At 35.0% G+C, this 27,995-nt stretch overlaps 1 pseudogene; it reads left to right on the plus strand.

The window, feature by feature from the left end:
- The first annotated feature begins 7,667 nt into the window (after positions 1-7,667).
- LOC116132202 lies at positions 7,668-26,530 on the plus strand (annotated as a pseudogene).
- Positions 26,531-27,995: the final 1,465 nt, after the last annotated feature.

Here is a 27,995-nt window from a genome sequence, read left to right on the forward strand (position 1 = left end):
TTTTAGCTTATAAGTTGAGCTTATAAGCCAAAAAAAATAAGTTAAGGGTTTTTTTTTTTTTTTTTTTTTTTTTGCTTACAAGTTAGTTTGACCAAGTATATTACTACATTATCCTTGTTTAATTTTAAAATTCCATAATATACCATTGTTTAATGTAGTACCCTTTTTAGTCATTTTATAATAAAATGTACTTATAAGCCACATTTTACTAAACACATCAACTACTTATCAGTCCCTTATAAGTAATTTAACCAAACACATAATTGCTTAAAATTTCAAATGCTTATAAGTTAATTTTCATAAACTCAGACAAATACCCCTTTAAACAAATGGATACACATAATTGGTCATTTTGTGGCTGGCTTAAAATGGGACCCTTATTCCCTGAAATTCTTCTACAACTCTTTTCCCCCTCTTAATTTCATACCATATCTAACTTCATTACCATCAAGGGAAGTATTTTCCTAAAACTCTTTCTATTTCACTATAAAAGGATGTTATACAACAAAAAAAAAAATCTCATATTAGAGCATCCCAAATGAAACCTGATAACAACCTATATTCTTTTCTAACCCTATTATTTCGCAACAACTTTGTATTTATGAAGGAAGCAACGTTGCAATCAAGGAAGACTCTAGAAACCCTAATCCAAGGGTAGAACGGGAAGGTCAGAAAGGCAAGATTGTAATCTTGTGTTTGGCAATGTTCTGAAAACCGGACCGGGAGCCGACCCGGCCAAATGGCCGGTTCTCGATTCGAACGGTTTGACCGGTCCGACTGACCAGTGACGTCAGTATACTGGTTGAAGCTGCATATCTACAATCAGCACCCCTGGTTTTGGAAACTATCAACATTCTACCCTGCGTTAATGTTTGTTAATGCGTCCTGACATTTGAGTATTTGGCACTGGTTCAGACATTACAATGAGTAAACTGCCCATAGTTTTTGTATTATTAAAATAATAACTAAACAAAATCAATAAATATATTCTTTAAAAGACCATTAATTCCAAATCAACAACTACTAGCAAAATTAATGAAAATATTTAATTAATAAAAAATATTAATTAATAATTAATCACAAATCATTCAAAATAACGCCACCCATCTTCACTATCCTTCGTCTTGTCTCTTCCATGGAAAAGCTTCTACTGAAAAATCTTCATCTCTACCACTTTCCTTACAATAGTTGGATATTTTCCATAAAACCAAATAACAACCCACAATTAATAATCGTAATCAAATCACAAACCCACAGCATAGAATAACAAAAAAACGATACAACCTTTCCTAACATCAGAGGTTGAAGCTGGCAGACGGCAGCTACGACCGGTGGCATATGGCAGCTCGTAGATGGCGGCAGACGGCAACAGATGTGAAGGTTGAAGCTGAAATCTGAGCTGAAATGACTTATCCGGCAGATCAGCCATGGAGATGGTGATGATTGAAGAGTTCACGTTGAAGACTAGAAGACTGGAAGTTGAAGAATGAAGCGCTGAAGCAGAGTAGAGCAGACTGCAGACCGAAGACTTGAAGACTGAAGAGTGAAGACGTGAGGCGCTGAAGCTTAGCTGAAAGCTTGAAGGAGATCTGACTCCTGAGATCTCGAATGCAGGACACGAAGAGGAGGACTAGACTGGAGAGTGGAGGAGATCGTGAATGGCAATAGCAAACGACAAACCAGATGAAAAAGTGAAAAGTTAAAGAAGGGAGACGGCTCTATATCAGTGTATCTGTAGCTCAAAAGCAAATTAAAAATGTGTTTTTTAATAAAAATTTTGAGGGTTTGGTTTAAGTTTGACAGTTTGACTTTTATGTGTGCGCATGTGATTGTTTTGAATTTTTAAATTTTTTTTTTATTTCATGTGTTAAACCGGAAATGTGTGGACCGAAAATTTGTTAAATAACGGTTGGACCGTCGGTTTGCTACAGTACGACGGTCCAACCACGGTTTGAAACGGTTTAATGGCAAATCCCGGTTATTTGCTCTCTTTAAACCGGAAATGCAAGCGGGTGGCGTTCCGACCAGTTCGACCGTCCGGTCCGGTCCGGGTTTCAGAACCTTGGTGTTTGGTGCAAATTTTGAAATCAATATATATTAAAAAGCACATGTTTGTTAAATAATAAAAACATATGTTTATTGATACAAATGAAACTTTTCTTCAAGTTAATATATATATATATATATATAATACACCTTATATATAGTTGTTTTAGGTGAGTTAACACAACAAAATTAAGATAAGCATTAGATATACTCTATGATTTGAATCTTGAATCCATGAACCAAGCTCAAATCATGAACGGAGCTTGAATCCAAACAATAACTCTATCCCAATTTATAAGGGCTTCTTGAATCCTCCCAATAGGCTTCTTGAATCCGCAAGCAAAATATCATATCCACGACTAAATAAATTCCAAAAAAACTTCTGAAGTTTTTACTAATAAACTACTGAAAAATCTGTAATATGACAAACCTACTCATGAAAGGGTTCTATTGGTATCATTTTGCTAAAAAAATCATGTTATTATAGTTTCGTTTGTTGATTTTAATTTTACAAAAAATGATTGTTTTCTTATGGCAGCCTATAAATTCCATAAATGCATTATATATATATTACAATAGCTACCAATACTTTGAATTAAAAAAAAACAATAAATTCATATGTAAAACGATTAAAAACTTCCAATTTTGTATTATTTGTAACCTAATATATCTTACTACAAATTTTCTTCATCCATTAAAATATCATTTTGTTCTAAAAATAATTTAAATAGAATAATAAAAAAAAGGGCTTATGAGATAATAATATATCCTATTACAAATCTTCTTCTTCCATTAAATTATCCTTTTATTCTAAGAATAATTTGAATAGCATACAAAAAAATAAGGTTTATGAGATAATAATAGGGTGTCAAAAGTAGCTGTAAAGAATTGGAAATTTTTTAAGAATTAATTACACAGTCCTCTCATGAGGTTTCAACATTTCGCATGTGCATAGAAAAAATATTTAGGTTAACACAAATGCCTCGTTTCTTTAACTTCCTTTAGGGTTATTTCCATTACACCTCCTTCAACGTAAAAATTTGGCAAATTACCCCTTATAATTTGTTACTTACTCCTTCTACCGTTAAGTTTTGAGGTTAAACTAATTGAGAGAAAGGCAAAAAACTGAAAATTAAAATATTTTGCAAAGTAAAAATATAAAGACTGAAAAAAAAATTAAAATATACTTTTTAAAATATATGTTTTTTTAAATTGAGATTCAATAATAATTTTTTTTTAAAAGAAAAAAGATCTTCAATTTTGATGATCTAAGAATGGTGGTTTCGGAGATCTCTAATCGCCCTAAACCTCTTTTTTTTTTTTTTTTTTTTTTTTTTTTTTTTTTTTTAAAGAAAGTAAATTCTTTAAAAAATAAGACTAAATCTTAAGTATATTAAAAAAAAAAAAAAAAAAAAAACTTTCTAAAATTATATATTTTTATATTATATATGATTTGATATTTTAACATATAAGGTCTATCTTAAGCTCCTTCCATTAACATAAAAACCAACAGTTACCCCCTCAACATTAAAAAAAAAAAAAAAAAACAACAACAACAATTACCCCCTTAGTTAGCCATTTTTGAAGGAAGTTAAAGGAGTGGGGTGTATGTGTTAACCTAATAATCTTTTCTATTTATCCGTAAAAGGCTGAAACGTCAAGGAGGTCTATGTAATTAACTCAATTTTTAATAGTTTATTATATGGATAAATTTATCATTATAAAATTTATTAAAAAGTGAGGCTTCTTTAGTCCATTAGTATAGTACCAATAGATCCACTCTAAATATAGTACTAGTTAACTCATAATATGCATGGTCCAAGTCATGGATTTTAGTTCATTATACTAAAGGTCCAAAATTGTACTAGTAAATTATATGATTGATAATAAGAAACTTAAATAAAAGAAATAATAAGGGGTCGTTTGGTTTATTATTTCAAACACTATTCCTAAAATAACTGTTTGTTTAATTATTTAAGAAATATTATTATATTTTTTTAAATTTAATTTAATTAAACATCCCTAGAAAAAAAGTTTAAAAATTAACAAAAACATCTCCACCCACCCATAGTTGTCAGATTTCGACAACCACGGTCAGTGGTAGCTGGAATATATCACAACGGCCTATAAACAACCGGAACTGGCTGATAATTCGCCGATCTGGCCGTTGTTGACCGACAACAACGACCATATCTTTGGCCGTCGTTGACGATCAGATCTGGTCTTTTGCGGCCGTTAACGGCCAGATCTGGCCTTTCCGGCCAGATCCATGGTTGATTTGGTTGGAAAATGCCAGATCCGACCGATCTGCGTCGTAACGCCAGATTCCGACGGTGGTGGCCAAAATCTAGCACTATGGGTGGGTGGAGGTGTTTTTGTCATTTTACAAAAAATTTATATACTGGGGTGTTTAGTTAAATTAGCAAACCTAGGAGATTTTTTTGTTAATTTTTAAATTTTACCTCGTAATAATCACCCTATTCAACTATCCAACATTATTTTCAAAATCCTATCCAAAATAACAAACCAAACGGATCCAAGGTTGTCCATTTGGCAATAGATATACATGTGTATCCTTATAGAATAATAATAATCGGAGTTAGGTGAAATTACCGTTTTATTCTATTCCATATAATCTTTATTAAATGAACTTATTCATCAAATACTTAGCCAAGATTTGATTATCCAAGTATTTATAAATCCTTAAGATGATATTCATTTCTACAATAAGATGTATGAATTCCATATATACAAACATACGTTTACACTTTAATAACCATTGCTTTTTCATCATGCATGAGGACAAGAGTTTGGTCTGATATATTGGAAAGGTCAAATTAGGGGTGGACAGAAAAACTGTAAACCCGTACTGAACCGTGAAATTGTACTATTCATTATGGTATAGTACAATAAAAGTTTTTAGCCAAAAAAAATCGTTCATTTTTTTCTAAGAACCGTACAGTTTTCGGTTCTTGGTTTATTTTAACAGAAATATACCAAACTGTTTATCTTTTAATTTTTTTTCAGAATACCCCCAAAAAATATCATAAACCCCCTAAATGTCCAAAAGACCCCTACAAATATCAAAAAGCCCCCTACAAATATCAAAAAGCCCCCAATAAAAACTGCAAAATTGAATCAGATTCACACCGTACCAATTTTTAAACGTAGAGGGTATGGTATGGTATGGTTTCTTTTTACAAATTTTTTGTACGGTACGATTGAGTTCAGCCAAAAAACTGAACCGTACCACGTGTCCACTTCTAGGTAAAATTACCTCTACCTTGATCCATTACTTATGTCCCACAACCAAAAATTTTTGGGTATAAATTAGGGAAGAACACGTCACCCGAGAGAAAGAGATTCACAACTTGGTATTCTCGACCCTTGATCCTTGAGAATACAAAGACATTCATCTCCTCTTTAGAAGAGTAAATAGTTCATTTATGCACTAAACTACAAAAGACTTTTGTGAGAAAAAATCACTTTATCGAGCGTCAGAAACGACGTGCCAGTAAACACCTTTCCTAGTCCCTTTTTGAATCTAGTTATTCTTTTGTAGGCACTACAACCCACGATTTGAAGTTAACCATTCTAGCCCAAGCATTCTGAGAAATTCCCAAGTTTTTATTTTAAAAAATGACCCTAAAAGTATTTTATAATTTTTTTTAATTTAGAAAAACTGACATGGTACACTTAAGATTCATTAAACATGTAAAATGGATTAAACTGAAAAGATTTAAACATATGAAGGTAATATTATAATTAACGGAAGTTTGTTTAAATTTTGAAAATTAAAAACGATCCCCACCTTTCAAAATCGCTTAATCGAGCCAAATACCCAAAAAACGACCAACAAACACCTTTGATTTCTGTGCCATTTTCGGCAAAGAAAGTGTCATATTTTCGGCAAATATTCAATCCTAAAGCTTCCTTACATAAAATCATGGTAGATATTCACAAAGAGGAGGAAAACCTAACCCTACTCCAAATCCTAGACTTCGGCGGCGGCAGTAGTTCAAAAGCTTTTGAATAAGACGCTTCGGTGGATCATCCGATGAGTGAAGGTGGTCCAGAGGCAGAGGAGACAATGACGGCACAAGAACAGAGAGAAGAATCGGAAAGCGGTTCTGAAGAGGTGGACGCCGACGAAGAGGAGGACACCAGTGAAGAAAGGGTACATTTTTTACTTGTTGTTTTGAATTTGATGAGAAATTTTGGGGATATGTAGTTGGTTTTATTGTTATGGTGGTTGTGGAGTTTTGTTGAGCAATTGGCGGGCATCGGGGGAGTGGCTTTGTTTGGGTTCCAGAGGATGGGGGAAGGTAAGGGAGGCCGTAGGGAGGTTGTTTCTGGGAGGTTGGAGGGCTGGGGATGGCAGGAGGTGGCTGAATAGGGGGACTAGAGGGCTGCCCTGCATATTGTAGGGCTGGCCACGCATAGCTACGCACATGCTATTGCAGGGCAGCCCTCCAACCTCATGGAATCTGCCACAACTGCCTCTGTAGGGCTTGCATTGACTTTCCCGGTCCTCTCGAGGCCAAAAACACCCACTCCCCGATACCCTCGAAGCTCATATCCCCCAAATTGGCAGCCTATTGATTGTTTTTTTTTTTTTTTTTTTAGTTTATATCAATTGTGTAGATTTTCTGAAGCGTAAATTATAAAGACTATGGCTTGGAGGTTGTAAGCGAGAAGATACCGTATTTTCTCGTAAGAGTGATAGTTAGGTCGAGTTGACAAGTTTTTACAAGAATAATGGATAATTTACGGGAACAGAAGAAGGGTATAGACCGATTCAAAGAGAGTTGTTTCGGTCATTTTGTGAACATTGAGAAAATTGGAAAAAGGCGTTCTAGAGGCAGGGAATGCATTATATGTTGCTGCACTCAGTTAAAAGCCAAAAAAAAAAAAAAAAAAAAAAAAAAAAAAAAAAATGAAATGTGGTTCATGGTGGATGGGAAGCCACTACTTTTTGGGATGATGGAATATGCCCTGATAACAAGCTTAAGATGTGGGGCATTTCCAAATGCGGAAGAGCAAGAGAGAATAAAAAAGAGTAGGGTAGCGATAACTTGGCTAAAAAGGTTTTGGGGGGGAAGGCATCTATTACGGGACGCGATTTAGAGGAGAGGGTAGAAGAAGATAGGTATACCTCTTTAGAGAGGTTCAAGATGTGCCTGGTATGGTTAGTGAATTCGATCCTAATGGCTTTTGACTCAACAAAAGCTGTTAATAGTGATTGGGTGAAGTTTGCAAGCAACATGAACTTCTTAATGTTTATCCATGGGGATGGGTATCATTTCAACTAATCATGGACTCCCTACAAGGAAAAGACAGGTGGTTAAAGCATCGCCAATCTGTCGAGAAGAATAGAACGAGCAGTACAATTGTTTGGCTTCCCATGGGCAATACAGGTAAATATTAATAGCTTTTTGTTATATTTTTGTATTGTATGTGTTTTAATTATGATTAAACATTTTTTTACAATGTAGACTTGGATGTATAAGGTGTCCTGTCTAGCTAAGGTGGGGGGGGGGGGGGGGTGGAGGGGCGGGAGAGGATGGAGGCTTCGGATGAGCGACTGAAAGTGTACCCATTGGGATTATGACAAAATAGATATGCAAATTCAAGCGACTCAGGTAAGATTAAAGGATTAATCTTTTGAATATGCACTTGTTTTTAAATGTGGCTTAAATTTGATTGATTTTTTTTCTTATTGCAGGAAGTCATCCGTCCCTTCCTCACCCCTACTAGGGGTGAAGCAAGAAAGGAGTATATTACACCGTTCAAAGCACTGGATGATGCAACAGATGAAGTGATAGACCACCTAATGCGGGATCTAGAAAGGGTCACGCATGTGAGTGCAGTTGCAGGGCCACTACTTGAGAATGTTGTTGACGCCGAGGATGATGAAGCTCCAATCGACGGGAGGGAGGAGGAGGAGGAAGAGGATGAACAGGTTCGTACACCTCCACCCAATTGGCAAACCGGTACAACAAGTACCTCTTTGCCGAGGCGGCGGGGATAGGAGAATGAGGTGGTTGACCTCATAAACGGTTTGTTTGAGAGTTTTACAACAGCTATTTATGAGAGGTTTGAGAAGATGGAAGAGCAGATGAAAACGGTGGACGAGAAAGTTGATAGGGTGGACGAGAAAGTTGATGGGGTGGCAAAGAAAGTTGGTAGGGTGGATGAGGAAGTTGGTGGGGTATTGAAAGTGGTTGCAGTGTAACCTAAGCATAAAAGAGAGAGCCGAAAGAGTAAGCACATAATTTCTCCTTACACAACAGTAATGTATGGAAAGAAGAGGAAAATGAAGAAAAAAATGAGGAAGTCCATGAAAGTGGAGAAGCAAAAATGGAGGAAGGTAGGGAGGAATGTGGAGGAAGTGGGGAAGTGAAAATGGAGGAGGAAGTGGGCAAGTGAAAACGGAGGAGTTAAAGGTCGATTTGTATAGGCCAATAGATGAGGAAAAGAAAAAACTCTTCTATGTTTATTACAATGATTCTGGAAGTGATGGGCATGTGAAGTGCAAGACTGGGGATTATCCCCGGGAGTGGTTTGAAAAGATGTTGACGATGGGCAGGTGGCTCGACGACTTGGTTAGTTATTTTCCCTTATTTTTTCTTATTTTTGCTTATGTTTTCCATGAGGTATTGTATACTTATCATATTGTTTTTATTTAATGTAGCACATCGATGAGGCATTGGCACTTATGAGGTTGCAACATAGTAGTAGTAGTGATATTTGGTATCCATACTGTGCCATCACCGATGTGGACTTTGGTCAAACGCTAGTAACTACATATGATACTTTAATGAAAAAGGACATCGGTAGAGGTATAACAAGGGGAGGCAAGCGGAGAAGATTGGTCATAGATGACTTTGACAATGTCCTTGATGATTTTCAGTTTGATGACTAGATGATGTAGTATGTACGGGGGGAAAGGCCCAGACATGGCAATAGTTGGGCAAATGTTAAAAGAGTATATTGCATCATGAACATCAAGGATATGCATTTGCTACTAAGGAAAGGCTTGCTATAGATCCTTGATTGCAACCCAAGTATTTGTCGAGAGAGGCAATTGGAGATGGAGTTGCAACCACTGTGTGTATTGTTCCCGCGACTGTTGCGCGACAATAGGATGTTTCAGCACTTGGTTATAAAACTTCCATAATACAATTGTTCTATAAGTTGATTCTAATGCTAATATCTTCCTCTTATTGTAGTGCTGATTGTGGGGGCATATGCACTAAAATTTATTGAGTTTGACATGACCAACACCCTGATGGACGGCTTGAATGACAAAACAATGAGTAACTGTCGGGAGCGCTAGGCTGTTGAGTGCTTCCATGGGCATATGGATCCCTTTTGACTGACCAGAACCCAATCCAAGTCATTGTTGATGCTGTCATCAAAAGGTATGGAAGTTGGACTTAGAATTTTGTAGTTTATGTGATGTTGTCTTATTGGGTTGTCTTGAATAATTGGATTGTCTTTAATTGGATTAGCTAGTGTTGTTAGGCGTCAGGTTGTTGATATTTGAGTTATGGTATTATGTATGCTTTGTGGCCAAGGCCAAGGCTGGATAATGTTGGAAGGGGTGTTGTAAAAGAACACGAAGAGGCTGTTTCTGCTGATGCTGAAGGTGTGCTGGAAAATTTTGGAGGATGGGGAAGTGGCTGAAGAGAATGATGAAGAAGGGGGATGGAGGCTGCCGGCCCTGCTTTTTTTTTTTGGGTGTATATAGGACATTTATTTGTTGTATATAATGTTGTAAATTAATGTAATTGACACATTTCAGATTTGTACAAAAGCAATTCAGTATTTCTTTCCCTCTTTTGAGTTTGAGTTTATTTAGTATTCTTTTTACATGACATTGATGTGTTGATGCAATTATGTTGTCAAATTCAGGAGAAAATATGGAATTAATATGTGTTGGTGATTTTAGTTTGTCAAAATTCAAGAGAAAAGCTGGAAAAAATATGTACTGCCCATGATCGCTTAAGTGATATATAAGAGACTACATCTATCGCTTAAGCGACCAAGGGTTTTCTATACAAGATCGCTCAAGTGAGACAATAAATCGCTTAAATGATTGTGCATTTGGGAAGATCTTTATTCTTCCATGGACTTAATCGCTTAAGCGACCAAGGGTAAAAGTGAAGAATCTCTTAAGCAAGACCATAAATCGCTTAAGTGATCGTGCATCTGGGTAGATCTTGATTCTACCTCGGATTTGATCGCTTAAGCAACCAAGGGTAAAAGAGAAGAATCTCTCAAACGAGACCATAAATTGCTTAAGCGATCGTGCACCTAGGCAGATCTTGATTTTGCCTCGGACTTGATCGCTTAAGTGATACCAAATTGCTTAAGCGACCAAGGGTAAAAGAGAAGAATCGCTTAAGCGATCATGCACCTGTGCAGATCTTGATTCTGCCTTGGACTTGATCGCTTAAGCGATACCAAATTACTTAAGCGACTAAGGGTAAAAGAGAAGAATTGCTTAAGCGAGATCATAAATCGCTTAAGTGATCGTGCATCTGGGCCGATGTTGATTTTGCCTCGAACTTGATCGCTTAAGCGATACCAAATCGCTTAAACGACCAAGGGTAAAAGCGAGGAATTGCTTAAGTGAGACAGTAAATTGCTTAAGTGATCGTGCATTTGGGAAGATGTTGATTCTGGCTTGGACTTGATCGCTTAAGCGACCACAAGTAAAAGCAAAGAATCGCTTAAGCGAGACAATAAATCGCTTAAGCAATCATGCATTTGGGTAGATCTTAATTCTGCCTTGTACGTGATCGCTTAAGCGACTGAGGGTAAAAGTGAAGTATCACTTAAGTGATATTGATTCTGCCTTGGACATGATCGCTTAAGCGACCAAGGCTAAAAGTGAAGCATCACTTAAGTGATCTTGATTCTTGCTTGTACATGATCGCTTAAGCGACTATACTAGATCACTTAAGTGACTAAGGCTAAATACACAGGACCGCTTAAGCGAGAAATGAAATCTCTTAAGCGATCTAGTATATTCAGATTATTTTTATTATGCCTTTCACAAGATCGCTTAAGCGATTAACATTATCGCTTAAGTAATGAAAGCTTATAAACACTGGATGGCTTAAGCGATTCCTTTTTTTTTTTTTTTTTTTGGAGTAGGTTGTCGACCCCATATTAAGTGACATTAATGTGAACTTCGGACGTTCACAACATCACATGATTATTAACGTTAATGTTAAGCGACATCGATTAGTGACACTTATTAAGGCCAATTAAGAAGGATTATTTGCAATCTAATTCCATCAATACATATTAAGGTTACAACCGTATGATATATGGATGAATGTCATAGCGCACTAGCATGACACGTTAATAGAAACATACCTGATTTCATAAATATGGATGAAATATTTGAGAATGATTAGATTGAAATAAGCTTCAATTTTGATTGTACGATTAGTTTAGTGAACCATGATCTGTCTTGTATCAACTGATTTGATTATTTACATCACTCGATCGATTTTTTTTTCAAAATTATATTTTAATTAAATTAATTCTTTTACGTCTGTACATAAACATGAAAAAGAAACATTAAAGTATAGAATGATTTTATATAATACAAATTTTAATGTTTTTAAAGTACCAAAGTAAATTACCCTTAATCGTTTAAGCGATATATGGTTTCGCTTAAGCGATATATGGTTTTGCTTAAGCGATCCTGTCTATTTAGCCTTGGTTGCTTAAGTGATAATAAATCGCTTACACGATCTTGTCAAAGGCAGAATAAAGGTCATCTGACTATACTGGATCGCTTAAGCAATCTTAGCTCTCTCTTAAGCAATTCAGTATGTTCAGCCTTAATCGCTTAAGCGATCACATACAAGCGAGGATTAAGATCACTTAAGCAATGATTCACTTTTACCCTTAGTCGCTTAAGCAATCATGTCCAAGGCATAATCAAGTCACCCTAGGTGCACGATCGCTTAAGCGATCTAAGGTCTTGCTTAAGAGATTCTTCACTTTTACCCTTGGTCGCTTAAGCGATCTACGCGATTGTGTCCAAGGTAGAATCAAGATCACTTAAGCGATTATTCACTTTTGGCCTTGGTCGCTTAAGCGATTCATGATCACTTAAGCGACCAAGGTCATTTTGCTTTTTCTCTCACCAATCTTTTGATATTGTGCACGTTTGAGTGAGAAATTATATTCTGTATTGTGGGTGAGCTCTATATTCAATCATAACCATCCATATTTGTGAAATGAGGTACATTTCTACTAACATGCTACACTCGTGACTAATTCAGTAAATTGATTGATTGATTGATTGTCTTGATACGACAATTATGATGATAATATTTGTTTTGCTTGTCTTACTTCTTTGGGAAGCAATCAGTGCCGTACAAAGGTAATATGCTAAATTTTACTTACTTAAATCCTTTTTAAAATGAAAAATAATTAATTTGATTTAATACGTTATAAAGGATGATTTATTTAAGGTAACAATTAAATTTAAAACATAAAAAATTGAAAATAACAACTCTTCAACGGTTGGCCTTGGCAACTCTCTCGATTTCATCCTTCTTCTTGATGAAATAGCTGGAAATACAGGGACATAAAGTCAGTTTAATGCACCACAAAAGAGAAACATAATAACTTCATCAGATCACTTAAGCGATCTTAGGTCGCTTAAGCGATCTACTTGTCAGATCTGCATATAAGAAAAGATCGCTTAAGCGACCTTACGTTGCTTAAGCGATCTAATGTTCAGATCTGCAGATAAGAGCAGATCGCTTAAGCGACATAGGATAACTTAAGTGATCATATTTTATCTGCAAATCTGAACATCAGATTGCTTAGGCGACCTAAGATCGCTTAAATGATCTGCTATTCAGATTTGCAGATAACAACCGATCGCTTAAGCGATCTTATGTCTCTTAAGCTATCCGATCTTATCTGCAGATTTCTTGCTTTCTTGCTACTAATCAATTCGAACCTAATTTTCTAGATCTACATGTGATTGATTTTGGCAACTGCTTCTCTTGTGGCTAGGTTGCTTGCTAATTGAGCACTTATTCATCCTCCGGGAAACCTCACAGGCTGATGGAATACGCTTAACTCTTTTTCTCCCCTTTTCTATCTTCTTGAATGACGGATGGATGATAATGTGAACCAACTCTGGCGATACCACCCACTGCTCTTCTGGAGGAACTGGATATATTGTTTCCGAATAAGCCAGCATGTAGTGATTTGCCATATAGAGAGGGGAGCAAAGTTCCATGTAAATTCTTGAACCAAAATCCAACTTCTGTTGGTGTTTCAGTGCTGCTAGTGCATGAGGACAAGGTCAACATCGAATGTCAAACACTTTATAGCTGCAAGTTTTACTAAGAAGGTTAACTAGGGCATCCGAATTGTAGCCGCGCATGGTGAACTCTTGAGAATTAAGAGGATAGGCAAATAGTGCATTTGACAGTTCCATACATTCTCACAATAATTTTTCAGCTAACGGAACAAGGGTTGTGGTAAAATTATCTGACTTCGTACGATGCCCATGGAACCATCGTGACAATGTCTTCTGGATTGCATAAAAAAGGGTAATTATTGGAAACCCTCTTTCTATTAACAACTTCAAATTTATGGACTTTGCTATGCTCATGGTCATGACATCAAACATTCTTCCAAGAAAGTAAGTTCTACTCCATTGCTCGAAACCAACATCATGCTTAAGATACTTAGCAATTCTATCATCCTTGATTCGGATTTATCGGAAGTGCTCCTCGAACTCATCAACTCAATAAGCTTTTGTTGCCATGTAGTATGTTTGAAAGAGGCCAATACACTTAAAATTTTGTTTTATGTTCTCACCAAGGTGCCTCATACAAAATCCGTGATGTGCTTGAGGGTAAATAGTGGCAATCCTCTACTTTATAGAGTTGTGCCTATCGGATATTATGCACAACTCGTCACTGTCAGGCACTATCTTACGTAATTGCTCAAAAAACCTGTAATATCCAAGATGTCAAAGGTATGTTTCCAACTCAAAATAGACCTTTAGATGTTAATTTTATGTTAAAAAACATAAAATCTAACTAAAGGCAAAATAGTCAATTCATTTGGAACGGTATGAATCAATTATCCATAAAATTGTATTAAGGGATAAATAGTCATTTTGCCTATGGATAAGCATTGCAGAAGTCAAGGATGAGTAGACTTAATTGCATTTAATGACATTAATTAAGTAATAATTATGTTTAGTGCCAAATGACCAAAATGCCCTTATATGAAGAATTAAGGACTTATGAATTATACAATTAAAATAATTGGGCCAATAGCATAATTTTGAAAAACTAATGAAATAGTTTCCTATAAATGAGAGGAAATTCGTTCAAGCCAAGGGAGATATCATTTGTTCAACTTTTCTTTCATTTTCTCTCAAATCTTCCGTGAAACAAGCTTTCTCTCTCTAAGTTTTAAAGGAGTTTTGCATAATTTTTCAGGGAGAACAAGATAGGAGCCTTGGATCTTCAAATTGAAGGGTTTAAGGTAAGGATTAACAACCCTAGTTTTGATGTGATTTGAATATTTGAGGTCGATGTTGAGGTATAATATTGTATATGTAGGATTAAGGTGTAAAAAAAGATAAAGGCAAAGGATTTGGTGGGGGAATTCTTTACAAAGGTAAGGAAGAACCTCCTATGACTTTAGGGATTATGCTAGGGTTTGTAGATTTTAATGAAACCTTAAATTGAGGCTTTAAGACATAGAATTAGTTGATGGCTAATGTAGTTGAACTCATTAATTTTATTTATTGCCTTGAATTCATTATACATGAAGTCATTGCTATTTATGTTTTATGAGTTGTTATGTTTAATAGAAGAAAATGAAGTATTGATGTTGATTATGGCAAAACTTTTAGTATTAGAGGTCACATGGTGTTGAATGGTTGCTATTAGAAGTGTTGATATGTTGTTTGCATTAACTTACAATGTTATAGCAATGATGGATGATCATGGGAATGAAGTTTTACACTTCCTTTAACATGTTAAAGACTATTAAGGGGAGGTTTAATTGATCCATAAGTTGACGTATTTGTTAATTGTCAATAGAAGTTGATATGACATGATTTAATATGGAAAATTCGGATTTGGCAAGTTTAGGGGTTATGTTAAACATGCTTCAATATTTCGACCATAACTTGAGTTTTAAAAATCAAAATGAGATGATTCTTAAAGCATTAGGAAGTTAAAACATAGCCCTATAACTTGCATGTTGAGGCCAAGAGCCAATTCGTTTGAAAAATGGATGGAATATGGCCCGAAGAATAAACTTCTGGTTGTTAAAGTTTAAGATTTAAGATAATTAATTCTTATGATTATGAATTGATTATTAATGTATTGTTGTAATTAAGCCATGTACTAATGTTTCCCCATTAGTTAGATGATCTTTGAAAGATATATCTTTGAAAGATATACATGGTCATGGATGCGAATGCATGATTAATGTTATGAAATGGCATGAAGATGCAATGTAATATATGTTTTAAAATGATGAATGTGAGCAAGAGGTAATGTAAATGGATTGATAATCCATAGATGAATCAAAAGTATTAAGCTCACTAAAACATGGATGTACATGTCATACGATGTTAGCGATGCATATAGACAGGATGAAAAACGTGTAAGCATATCCTTGTATACCAGTTGAGGAGAGATGAATATATGCTTTAGATGCTAAATAACGCGTAAGCATACCTCTCGATAATATGAGCTCTAGATGAATTTGAGGCTAGATGAGAGGAAAGATAAATATATGCTTTAGATGCTAAATAACGCGTAAGCATATCCTCATATACCGGTTGAGGAAAGATGAATATATGCTTTAGATGTTATATAACGTGTCTCTCGATGATATGAGCTCTAGATGAATTTGAGGTCAAATGATATGAAGTGCTTAAGACGCTAAGAAAAGTTCAACCAACTAGACGTTAGATGATTTATATGCATTTAGTTGCATTACATGAGTTATGATGTTATTTACATTATGAGATGATTTATACTCATGTTGGATGATATTTCGATGTTATGTCATGACATGTGATATGTGTGCACTACGTGCACATACTTATTTGTATGTGTACACTTGATATTTTATATGATCATGGGGAAGATGATGAAAAGTATATGAGACCATACTTAGATGCAAAAGATGTGTGGTATGTGAATGAATGTCAAATAACATACTTGGTATTAAATGGATCATTCCTTATTGAGCGATTAGTGCTCACCCTTTCATGGTTGAATGTTTTACAAGTAATCCAGAAGTGAGGGATGCTGGAGACATTAAGGCTATGCGTGAGGGGAGATAATTTATTGTCATCCTGACATTTTATCTTGATGTAAATGACAAATGTTTTTGAAACACCTTTTGAAGCTTCCACCATATGAAGGAAAATGGCATTAATATGTTTTGATTGATTGATGCCCAAATGAATTTAAGTTCTTATTTTTATTTTTGAAGGGACAAATTTTGATCCTATGGTACATCTTATAGTAATGTTTTGGACATTATTATTCTTGCATAGGTTTTCTAAATACAATTCGTTCCCCAAACATGAATTCTCTAGATTCTCATTGACGGATATTCAGAGGGTACTTGACTGGGGAGGGGTTTTACAAAACTAAGTCCACGACTTGTCATTCTCAGAGTCAACCACACACTATGCAACATGATATGTGTGATTCTCACTGTCCTGTGTAGTGGCCACCAACAATGTACCTCCATACTTTCTAGTCAAAAAACAACCATCAACAGCCAACATCTTTCTCATGTTTACAAAACCCCTTATAGTAGCACTGAAAGCAACAAAAAAATATTTAAACCTCATATTCTTGTCTCACTTCAAAGCTATCTTGCTACCTTGGTTTGTCAACTCAAGCATATAACAATAAACTTCTAATACTGCATACCCTTGCTCTAGCGTGCCCTTCACAAAATCGTGTGCATGTTGTCTCCCTTTCTATGCACACAAGTCTTTGAATGTCCTTAGGAGATTGACATTTCCCTTTAACAAACTGACTTTTGACAAATTGTCCAATAACATCAATAGAGGCTTGTCGATGCTGACATGAAATATGTCCCAAACCACATGTGTGCTCACGGGTATATATGCTAACAATAAATTTTTCGGACTCCGCCAACCTTCTACAATAAACCTGCTATTTGCACTTTTGGTCACGACATGCAACCATCATTACCGATGAATTAGACTTTTTGGTGATGAACTCAAAATTACCTTTCACAGCAACAAGTTTTAACTTCCTCACCACTTCCTTTTTGTTGTCAAATAAATACCCTATGCGCAAGTCCGATCCATCAATAAAAACATAAGCTGATTCACTACTACCTACAATTGCCACCTCTAAACATGCATAAAGGACCATAGTGTTTTCTTCCTCACAAACTACACCTTCTGCATAATCTGTATTTAAAGGAATCTCTACATCTGCAGGAACATGTACGGGGTCCTCCTCCTCAATATTTTCATTCTGCCACACATGACCAACCTATTCTACAGTGTCTTTCTCACCACCCAAATCACTGCCTACTCTTAACTTTTCAACTAATAAATTAATGCCCTCGTAGTTCAAATTAAAACCAGCATTCTCTCTGCCAACTTCATCATCATCCCCTATCTTTTAACCAACTTCCAATGGTTTATCTACAAAAGATATCCTTAAAATCGGCCTCAAACCATTATCGCCTACATCAATCTTATAATTTCACACCTTTATTCGACTTTAATATAGCAGAAGGTACCTTATAATGTTCATGAACTTTGCTTAAAACATACTTCACAACTATATCACTACGTGAGCAACTCAAATCACCTCTTCTAATTATTTCATCAATCAACTCATCAAAACTAACCTCTATGCTTACAGCAATTGGCATAACTTCTTTGCTCTTCCCAATCCAGTTCTAGCAACTTTGTTCCTCCATCCACTCACCAAAATATTCAACACCCAAAACAACTTGTCTCATGTCTAATAATAGTCAAGTACCTATAATGCAAGAAAAAAAATATTATTAACTGATGTATTAAGGGTTGAAAGATTTTAAAAAGCATTTGCAGAGTCGCTTGGACAATCTGGTGTATCGCTTAAGCGATCTGGGATATCGCTTAAGCGATCTGGTATAAATAAGTCTACTCGCTTAAGTAATCTTTTGCCATTTACCTGATCGCTTAAGCAATGTGCTGCCATATATCAGACTTATAGTAGATCGCTTAAGCGATCTTCTGCCATATACCTGATCGCTTAAACGATCTGCTGCATTATACTAAACATACCAGATCGCTTAAGCGATATACCAGGTCGCTTAAACGATCCATCATATCCAAAACACATTTTCATTTATCTGCACCTACAATCGGTGCTACCATCCCCAACTACCCACAATGCAAGAAAATATTCAACAAATTTCACTCCTCACACTGATTACTTAAACACAACCCATAACCTAAACAAAATAAATCAAAATCATAATCCAAACCCAATCCATCATTAAATCTTTGTAAATCGAAATATAAATGCAAAGAGGAGTACACACACTAGGACGAAATGTCAAGAGGATGAGAGGAGGAGGAGGAGCAAGTCTATGGTGAAGAAGATGTTATGGCAAAGGAAGAAGAAAGTGTTAATGGTGGAGGAAAAAGAAAATGTTAATGGCAAAGGAAGAAGAAGATGTAATGAAGAAGAAGAAGATGCGAGAAGAAGAAGAAGATGTAGACGAAGCTTAGAAGAAACAACAACCAGGGGAGGGATGCGTTAATGGCGGGAGGAAGAAGAAGAAGATGTTTGGGTTTGTTTGCAAGAATTTTGGCTCTTTGGGGACATATTATATTTTTAAAAGATTACAAAATACTTCATTAATCTAATTAACACTAATCATGTTTAATTAACCTTAATCAATAATATGACTGTTTACTTAAAACTTTCAAATTACATGACCTTTTAATTAATTTGAACTTGATTGACATTAATAAAATGCCCCAAACATTATTGACTAAGAATCAACGAAAACCGACGTAAAAAAATTATGATTTTATTAATTGTATCAAATCATTAATTATTTTGGGTTGTTAACTAACCTTTTTCACTGAGTTTCACCATATCTCAGTATTTCTATGGTAAGCTTGCTCAAATTCAACTTATAATACCTAAAATAAAATGCAGGGACATTTCAGATTTAAGTCATTAACCTCACATAAATGGGTTGATACAAAAACACTTCCAAAACTACCAAACACACCCTGCCGTTAATTTTGTCGTTAAGTTGGATGTTGACTCAGTTTGACTGTGAAAAGTTCGATTTGCCCCTAAAGCTTTCAATTAAATTTAATTAATTCTCTTTGACTATGAAATGTCTTACTACCATTAAGCTTTTCAACTAAATTTAAATCAAACTTTAAAACTAAAATGCCTAAACTAAGAAAACTCTAAAGTAAACCCTAAACCAAAATGCCTAAACTAAAAAAACTGTAAAGTAAACCCTAAACCAAAATGCCTAAACTAAAAAAAAACTCTTAATTAAATAAAAATATTTTTATTATTTATCCTATTCTAACTTACAAAAATGATCAAAACTGAAAAATTTAAATATCCAAATAACTTTTTAATTTTTACATAAACTAATTGAGTTTTAGTTTTTGAAGAAAATTAGAAAATTTTCTTAATTATGTAAAATAATATTTATTTTAAAATTAAAAAAAGATAAGTGATTATAGTAGCTTCGGCTGTGATCTGCCAAGGTCATAGCCTTTTATTGTGATCTTGCTTGCGAGAGTGTTCCGTCGGTGGTCAACTCTTTTTTGTCTTCAATTTTTGTATTTTTTATAACTTTTAAAGATTTTCTTATTTTCTGATTTTTCTTTTTGAGATTATCAACTTTAGTTTTATTTTTTTTTTTATTTTTCAGAATTCAATAGTTAAAGTCTCTTTACCCTTCATCCTAATTAGAGTAAACAATGAAAATTGACGGAGGGGGTGTGTTTGGTAGTTTCTGAAGCTTCTAAGTTTTAGGGGGTGTTTAAGTATAATCCCATATAAAATTCTCTGGAGCCCTCCAGCCTCGCGTGGCAGTTCTCAGCTCCGTCTTTCTTCAACCTCGTAAACTCATTTTCATTTCATCACTCACAAACCAGAAAACCCTAACTGAAAAAAAAATTCTCTGATTATTTCATTTCCATTCAATTCAATTCAATTCAATTGAAACTATTCAAATCAGATTCAATTTGAAATTCAAATTCTTCACCATTTCAATGAAGCAATGAGCAGAGCAGCCCGAGCCCACTGGTGTCCCCGACGAGCTCGCGGTCCGTTACCGAAACCGTGAACGGCTCCACAAGTTCGTGATCCAGGGTTACTCATTAGCGAAAGGCATGGGAATCGGGAAGCACATGCCAGTGACAATTTCACGGTAGGGGTTACCAGTGGGCCATTTATTTTTACCCTGAGGCAAAAATCCCGAGGATAATTCAACATACGTTTCAGTTTTTATTGCATTAGCGAGCGAGGGAACCGATGTGAGAGCGTTGTTTGAATTGACGCTCGTGGATCAGAGTGGTAAAGGAAAACACAAGGTGCATAGCCATTTTGACGTCGCTTGAAAGCGGGCCTTACAACTGAAGTATCGAGGGAGCATGTGGTAGGTTAGTGTTTAATTCTGAAATTTTGACAATGAAGATAAATTGTGAATGAAATAGTAGATTTGGTTTTAATTGTCTTAATTGTTTGATTATGATGATTGTTGTTGTTCATTAATGATGTGAAATTTTTTAGGGATTTGTATGAGATTGTTTGGAATTCTTATTCGTTTCATGTGTTGTGGCCTTTGTATAGCTTGGTATTTTGTTCTAGTAATGTCACCACCCTTTTGTGTTGATTCCGGTTAGAATTTGTTTTATACAAGTTCATTTTCTCTCTCCCATTCCAGTTTTTCTGTCTCGCCAAGTCTCCCTCTCTTCACATTCTTTGTCTCTGACCAACTTGTTTATTATTTTTTAAGTTTATTTACTCTCTTGGTCAATCGACAAAAAAACTGAATGTCAAACGCAAATAGTTGCCCAATTGTGTGTAAATATGTTAATTTAGGAGAATCGGAGTCTTGGAGAAAATGGTAGCTTCTAAAATCTGGGGAAAGATGCAGCTAATCAAGGGGTAAGAGGATTAGAAGAGTTGTGTATATGTTCAATGGTGGCAAATTCAGCAGCAAATCATTTTTGTTCTTTGGCTGAGCTAGCTTTTTCTCTCTTTTAAGTTTGATAACAAGTATGTAAAAGTTCTGCATATGTAGTTGCTTGATGCACTTGAGAGAAGTATAATTACAATGGAAACTACAAAATTCAAATTTTAGTGCTAAGTGGGACTAAGGTTTTTATAAAATCCAATTGGATCTACTGTTCCTTAGATCTTTTAATACTACAGAACTTATCTTGCAAACAACTATATATATAGGCTTCAAGTGCCAGAAAGAGAGGGAAACAAAAGGCATTAAAGAAATTGTAGCAGAATGATGTTTCAAAAAAAAGGAGAAATTATATCAAGGATCCAGAGAAAATTTGCTTAAAAGTCTGATAAGAGAGTAGGACAGCTCCCACACATCTTCAAGTAGCATAAAAGGTAGCAGGAGTAGGAAAGATTCAATAACTGGGTACAGTTCATCCTTTCTACGTTGTGAATGTGAAATTACCTAGATTTGAGGAGACAGAAGAAAGAAGATAAGTGACTTAGTGAGACTAGAGAGGAAAAGTGGAATGGAAGAGAGAATGAACATATAAACAAGGAAAGTACAAAGTAATTGCAGAGTTAGTGTAAGCCACATTTAATCTACCATAGGCTTTCAACCACTTTTCGTATTCAAAGCATATTCAACCCTGGGTTGGATTAATCCAAAGGTTCAGAATCTTGGTCTGCTAATAAGGGAGTGTTTATATATAATATCATTGATGTTTATTTCAAACCAGATGGAGTCTAGGGAATTTGCAATCTATTTTTTTTTTCCCTCTCCTACTATGTTTTTCTTGCTAAAATGAATTTGTCGTAAATGTAGATTTCTAATTGCAAATTCAGGTCCTACAGCTCAAGCTCATTTTACAGCTTCTTATTATCTCAATTTTATAATCTTTATACTTGTCTTTGGCGTTCTGCTAACCTAGATTCCATTTTTTTATAATTGATTGTATCTGTCAAATTGTTTGATTTCCGTATGTAATTTGTGTTGTAGGCAGAGGTAATGCATCACAATTGCTCTGCTATCTCTTATTTGTAACTCAGTTAGACGTATAGTAAACTGATGTTGAATATTGTTTACCCTGTGATTCATTTACCCATTTGGATGGTTTAAGGACAATAATGTGTCAATTTCTTTAATATAGGGGTTACAAGCGTTTTTTCAGACGAGTTTGCTTGAAACATCTGATTACCTCAAGGATGATTGCCTGAAGATCAATTGTACTGTTGGAGTTGTGGTTTCAGCCATAGATTGTTCAAGGTTACATTCAATTCAGGTTCCAGAGTCTGATATTGGAGAACATTTTGGCATGTTATTGGAAAATATGGAATGTTCAGATGTAACCTTTGATGTGCTGGAGAAAAGTTTCATGCCACAAGTTGGTTTTGGGCGCTGTTCTTATATTTCGATCTAAATTTTGAGGTGTAGAGGAAGTAAGCAGAGATTGTAATTAGTGATCTAGAGCCTAAGGTTTTCAGGGGAATTCATCTCTTATTGTTCCTATTGTTTTGCATGAGGTCTTTGGTGAGATTTGTTCTCTCTGACGGTATTGTATGTTTCATCACTGTTTTTCTCTGCTTCCTGCAGGCATATACACTTCATATACAGAGATCTCTTACAGAGGATGTGGACGTGGCGGGATCGGCTCTTTGTATGCTTCTGTATCAGATACCCTAGTTGCAAAGTTGTTGGCAGCAGCAGACAGATATGGCTTGGAGAGACTCAGATTGATGTGTGAATTCATCTATGCAAGGATATTTCTGTGAATTCTGTTGCCAAAATCTTAGCCTTGGCCGATCAATATCATGCTACAGAACTAAAAGCTGTTTGCCTAAAATTTGCTGCTGAAATATTGCTGGTGTTTTCGGTTTCCTCTTATCTTCCTTAACTATATGTGAGAAAAAATCATAACTGCTGTTTAGAAGTAAAAGTATGATGACTTTTTTTGAGCATGAAGCTTGACCTCTATTGAAAAATATCTTATATATGTAGTATGCATCTGTTTGTTATTGACCTGTGTTGATCCATTTCCTTGAAGATGAATTTTGCTGTATAGTTATAATATTGATAAGGACCTATATTTTTATTCTTCACTTATGGATGCTTTTAGGAGTGTATAGAATGATAAAGGTCACCTGTAAAGCTTTATACTAGAAATTTATTTATATGAAGATCGCTTGAGTTTTTATGTCTATCATGTTCAAGCAGTACCCACAAAGATCGTGAACTGTTTTTGGTCTATCAAAGTCGATCTTTTCAGAAATGTGTCACTTTTGTCAGATCAACTTGTAGCAGCAGTGCTATTGGAAAATCAAACGGATTTGAATATGTACTGGTTAAAATTGTGTGACGTGAATATCAACCAACTGGCTTAGTGGAGACAATGTTTTCAATGAGGGAATATGGAATTAAAGGCAAAAACAAGATTGTGATAGCTGTATTGTATTAGAAGGGATTATTCCAGAAAAATATTAGGTCTGGTGCTGTTAAAGTAGTGTAATGCTGTTCGAGTTTTATGTTGTCTAATATTTTGTGAGATTGCTGGTGGAGCTCCAAGTAGCTAGATTTCTAGTTATATTGGTTACTGAATTTTAAAATTCATTCATTAGTTTTGAAGGTGTTATGGTTGTTGATAATATTTCTTGAAGATTGTTTGTAGAATTTTAGTTCACTGCCAGTAAATGGAAGCCCTTTGTTACACATATAATTTATTTTTTATGATAAAATATTTTTGATCACAATACTAATATAATAAATAGAGTCCAATGGTTTTGTAACATAATTTGCACTCTGCGAAAGTGGCAATTAAAAAATTGAATAAAGTTCACGGAAACAAAAGATTGAAGAGTGAAATAATTTGAAAGTAGACTGTAAAAAGAAATGGAATAATACTAATATGGTTTGAAAAATGAAGACTGGATCTTTTCTTGTTGAAAATTTCATATGTTGACTTTTGGACTCTTTTACGATGTCATAGTCACTTGATTTGAGTCTTAGTTCTTTGGAGGTTCTTGACTTACTATGTATAGACTATGTGAATTGCTTGTTCACCCTTTTGTAAATCTGTATATAAATATATCATTTGCGTTTCTCTGTAAATAGAAGGTGTATGCTATTATTGAGAAATTTACTTAATTTGTGTATTTTGAAATATTGTTATGATGAAAATGTGTATAGATCACAGTCAGTGAACATGTGGTCCAAATATTTTTTTTAACTGTTCTTTCTGGTTGTCTGGCCGACGGCATGATTTTTCTATTTCTATTTGGGAATTATGGTGTGTTCAGATAATATTTTTGGTGTTGAAGAAATAGATCTCTAATTCAATGTTATTGCATTTCATGTGGACATTTGACCTCATTTATAATGCTTGCATTCCTTTTGTTTGAAACATTTGTTGGTGTTCACTAACCCTAAAATAATAAAGAATTCTGTCCTCAAGCCTTCCCTTCGACGAGTTCTCAATTTTTCTAGTAAAGTGGTCAGCTTCCACAATTTGTCAAATACCAAGTTTACAATTTTGACGGAGATGAAACCCTAAGTGGTTGGGCTGGTGGTTAAGAAGGTTTGCTCCCTTCACTGACTTCCTGGGTTCAAACCACCCTGGGGCACTTACCACATTTGTGGTTTACCTAGAACATTAGGCTTGTAGGGTGTTCATGGGTCCGGGGATTAGTTGAGGTGCGTGCAAGCTGGCCTGGACACCCCAATTGTAAAAAAAAAAAAAAAAAAAATTGATGGAGATAGGTCTCTTTCAGATATCTGGGTCGCAACCTCAATTTCATGTAATAGAAAAAATGGCCCCCATGATAGTTTTAGATATATAGATAAAGGATTTTCAGGGGGATTATTAATTTTTCAAACAAATATAGTGGCACTACATACATTTCATTTTAAATATATTATTTTGAGATTGGAAAGGTGAGTCTCTTTCTTTGTTTTAATTCAAGCTCTTATAGGTTTCATTGTTTCTCTACTTTTTAACACATGCAGTCATGTGCAAGATCTCTCGGCTGCTAGGATTTGTATTAAGTTACTCCCAAACTAAATGTTTAAATTGATTAGTTGATAGGGAAGTTCTAATTTGTAGAACTCAACATCTATAAAGAGCTTGAATTGCCACTTTAGCAAACAGATACAAGTAACATACCAAATAATACTTTAGCAAACACAAATTATAAACAAATAGAATAACTTTTTTCACACAATGAGGAGATTCGTAGACAAGACCATTTGATAAACTTGATTATGACACCACCTTCATTTTACCTAAAGATTTAAGTTGATCTGTAATATAGCCCAACACTAGCAAAACTTTGTTTCATTTATTATTTGTGTTTGGGGATTGCATACTGCAATACGCAAGACTTTTTTCTATAGTTGCTGTGATTGTGCTCTGTCATTAGCATGCTTTTGGTTCTTACCAGTTGAGCATTAGAGCAAACAAGGAATTAAAGTCTTTTTCCAACAGTCTGGGGCTGATTTGTTGGTCAAGTGTGATTCATTACATCTAGGCTATTGTACTCATTTGTTCAAAAATAATATTTTGCTTCTTGTTAAGCGAGGGTGAGAGTAGTAAGGAGAGGGGCCTGTGGTGAGTTTTGTTTTTTGGTAAAAGTGGGTTTTTATATGGTTTTTATATCATATTTCATGTGCATTTAGGTAAGGTCACATGAGCAATGTACAAGGATTTGTCGCAAACCATGGTAGCCATTTTGGCCTGGTGGAGTTTTGCTGAGATCAGTTTCTGTAGCCATCTTTCTGTGGGTCTTTCATGGGAATGCATTTGTTGTCATTGAACTGTTGCTTTTGCAATCCATTATCTTAGACTCAGTAGTAATAGTCTGGTTATCCTTGCAGCACCCAATAGTTGAAAATCCAAATTTGGGGAGAAGGAAGATATGCATTTATAATGTGTAAAAAAGCTTACCTATGCATACTATATTATTCTAAAATTTCAATTTTTGCAGCTGTTATGCGGTCAGATGGTTTCGAATACCTCAAAGAGAACTGCCCATCACTGCAATCAGAGCTGCTGAAGACAGTGGCAGGTTGTGAGGAGGATTGCAGCAGTGGGGGTGGGAAATCTCGAAGCGTATGGGTCAACTTTCCGATGGTGGAGATACAATGGCAGGAGGGTCAGGCAAAGAACCTGACATCTGATGTTTGTTTTTGTAAATGGAGGTGATGATGTTGTGAAAAGATTTCAACAGCTAACGGAGGGGACATGGCGGGAGGGCCTGGCCTGTCTTTTGGAAGTTACTACCTAAGATGTGTAAACGGATTGTTGTTAGATGGTGGGCGTTTACTGTAAAATATGACTAAACTCTGTTAATGTTTACTAATTGGCTTAGTAAGAAACATGGCTCGGATCTTTATTTGGCCGCTGACAACTTGTATAATTCTCTCGGTGAGATGGAGTTTTGTTTGAATTGTTTATGTTTTTGTGCATGAACCGGAACCCTCTTTGATAACAATGGATCACACAAGACACAATGGGGTTGAAATCAATGGATTACACAAAACACAATGGGGTAGCAAAGCTCAGTGCCCAAGTTTGACACCAAAAAGGATACATAATATCACATTATCAATACATAATGGAGTTAATAAAAGGGTTTGTGAGTGAAGTATTACTATTAGGAAACTGAAAGGTAAAGACAATAACAAAAATTAAAATAAAAAATTGAAAAGCTTTCTTTCCCGTGTATCTTTAGCAGTCAATTGTCGGGCAATTGGAAAGAATTAGCCATAACTTTCTTAGAGAACCCCAAATGTAATGCCGTAATATAGTGTGCTGACAACGGGGGAGAGAGCATTAAATCACTGTTCTCCCTCCTTATATTAATTCAAAAACATTTCTTAAGTCGTGGCTACAAGTCATAACATTTAACCATCACAACAAAAAACTTCATACAGAAAAAAAACGGCTTATTTTCACATTGTATAATAAGAAAATAATTAATTCATAGTTAAATATAGAATATTATATTTATTAATATTATTTAATGATTAATAAAAACATCATGAAAAAAAATTCACAATTAATTAATATTACAGAAAAATAATTTTTGGATTATTAATTTTTATAGTAATTAGCTTTAATTATAATATTAAATAGTAATAATTTTAATATAAATAATACAAATAAAAATATTTATTATTCATATTTAAGTAATTAATTAATTTTATTTATATTATTGAAAGGTGAAATTATATTTTAATATTATAGGCCGAAATAATTTTGGCTCGTTTGGTTGGTTTTTGGGAATACTATTATTAGTATTCCAAAAAGTTACAGTAAAATGTCCAAAAACCACAATATTATCCAATTATTCAACTTTTTTAAACCCCCTAAATTGTTAATTTAATTAAATACCCCTAAATATTTTTTTAAAAATTGCAAAAACACCCCTAAACCCACATTATACCAGATTCCGGCCACCACTGCCGGAAGTTGGTCGGAATCTGATATAATGGCGCACTACCAGTTGAATCTGGCAGGTAGTGCGCCGATTTAGCCTTTTTCAGCCAGATCCACGGTGGATCTGGCCGAAAAAGGCCAGATCTAAGGCCAAAGATCTGGCCAGATCTTTGGCCTTAACCAAACGTCAACAATGGCCGTATCTTTGGCCGTCGTTGACGAGCAAATG

Source organism: Pistacia vera, unplaced genomic scaffold (assembly GCF_008641045.1).
Source record: "Pistacia vera cultivar Batoury unplaced genomic scaffold, PisVer_v2 Contig25, whole genome shotgun sequence".
In the NCBI taxonomy this organism is placed as follows: Eukaryota; Viridiplantae; Streptophyta; class Magnoliopsida; order Sapindales; family Anacardiaceae; genus Pistacia; species Pistacia vera.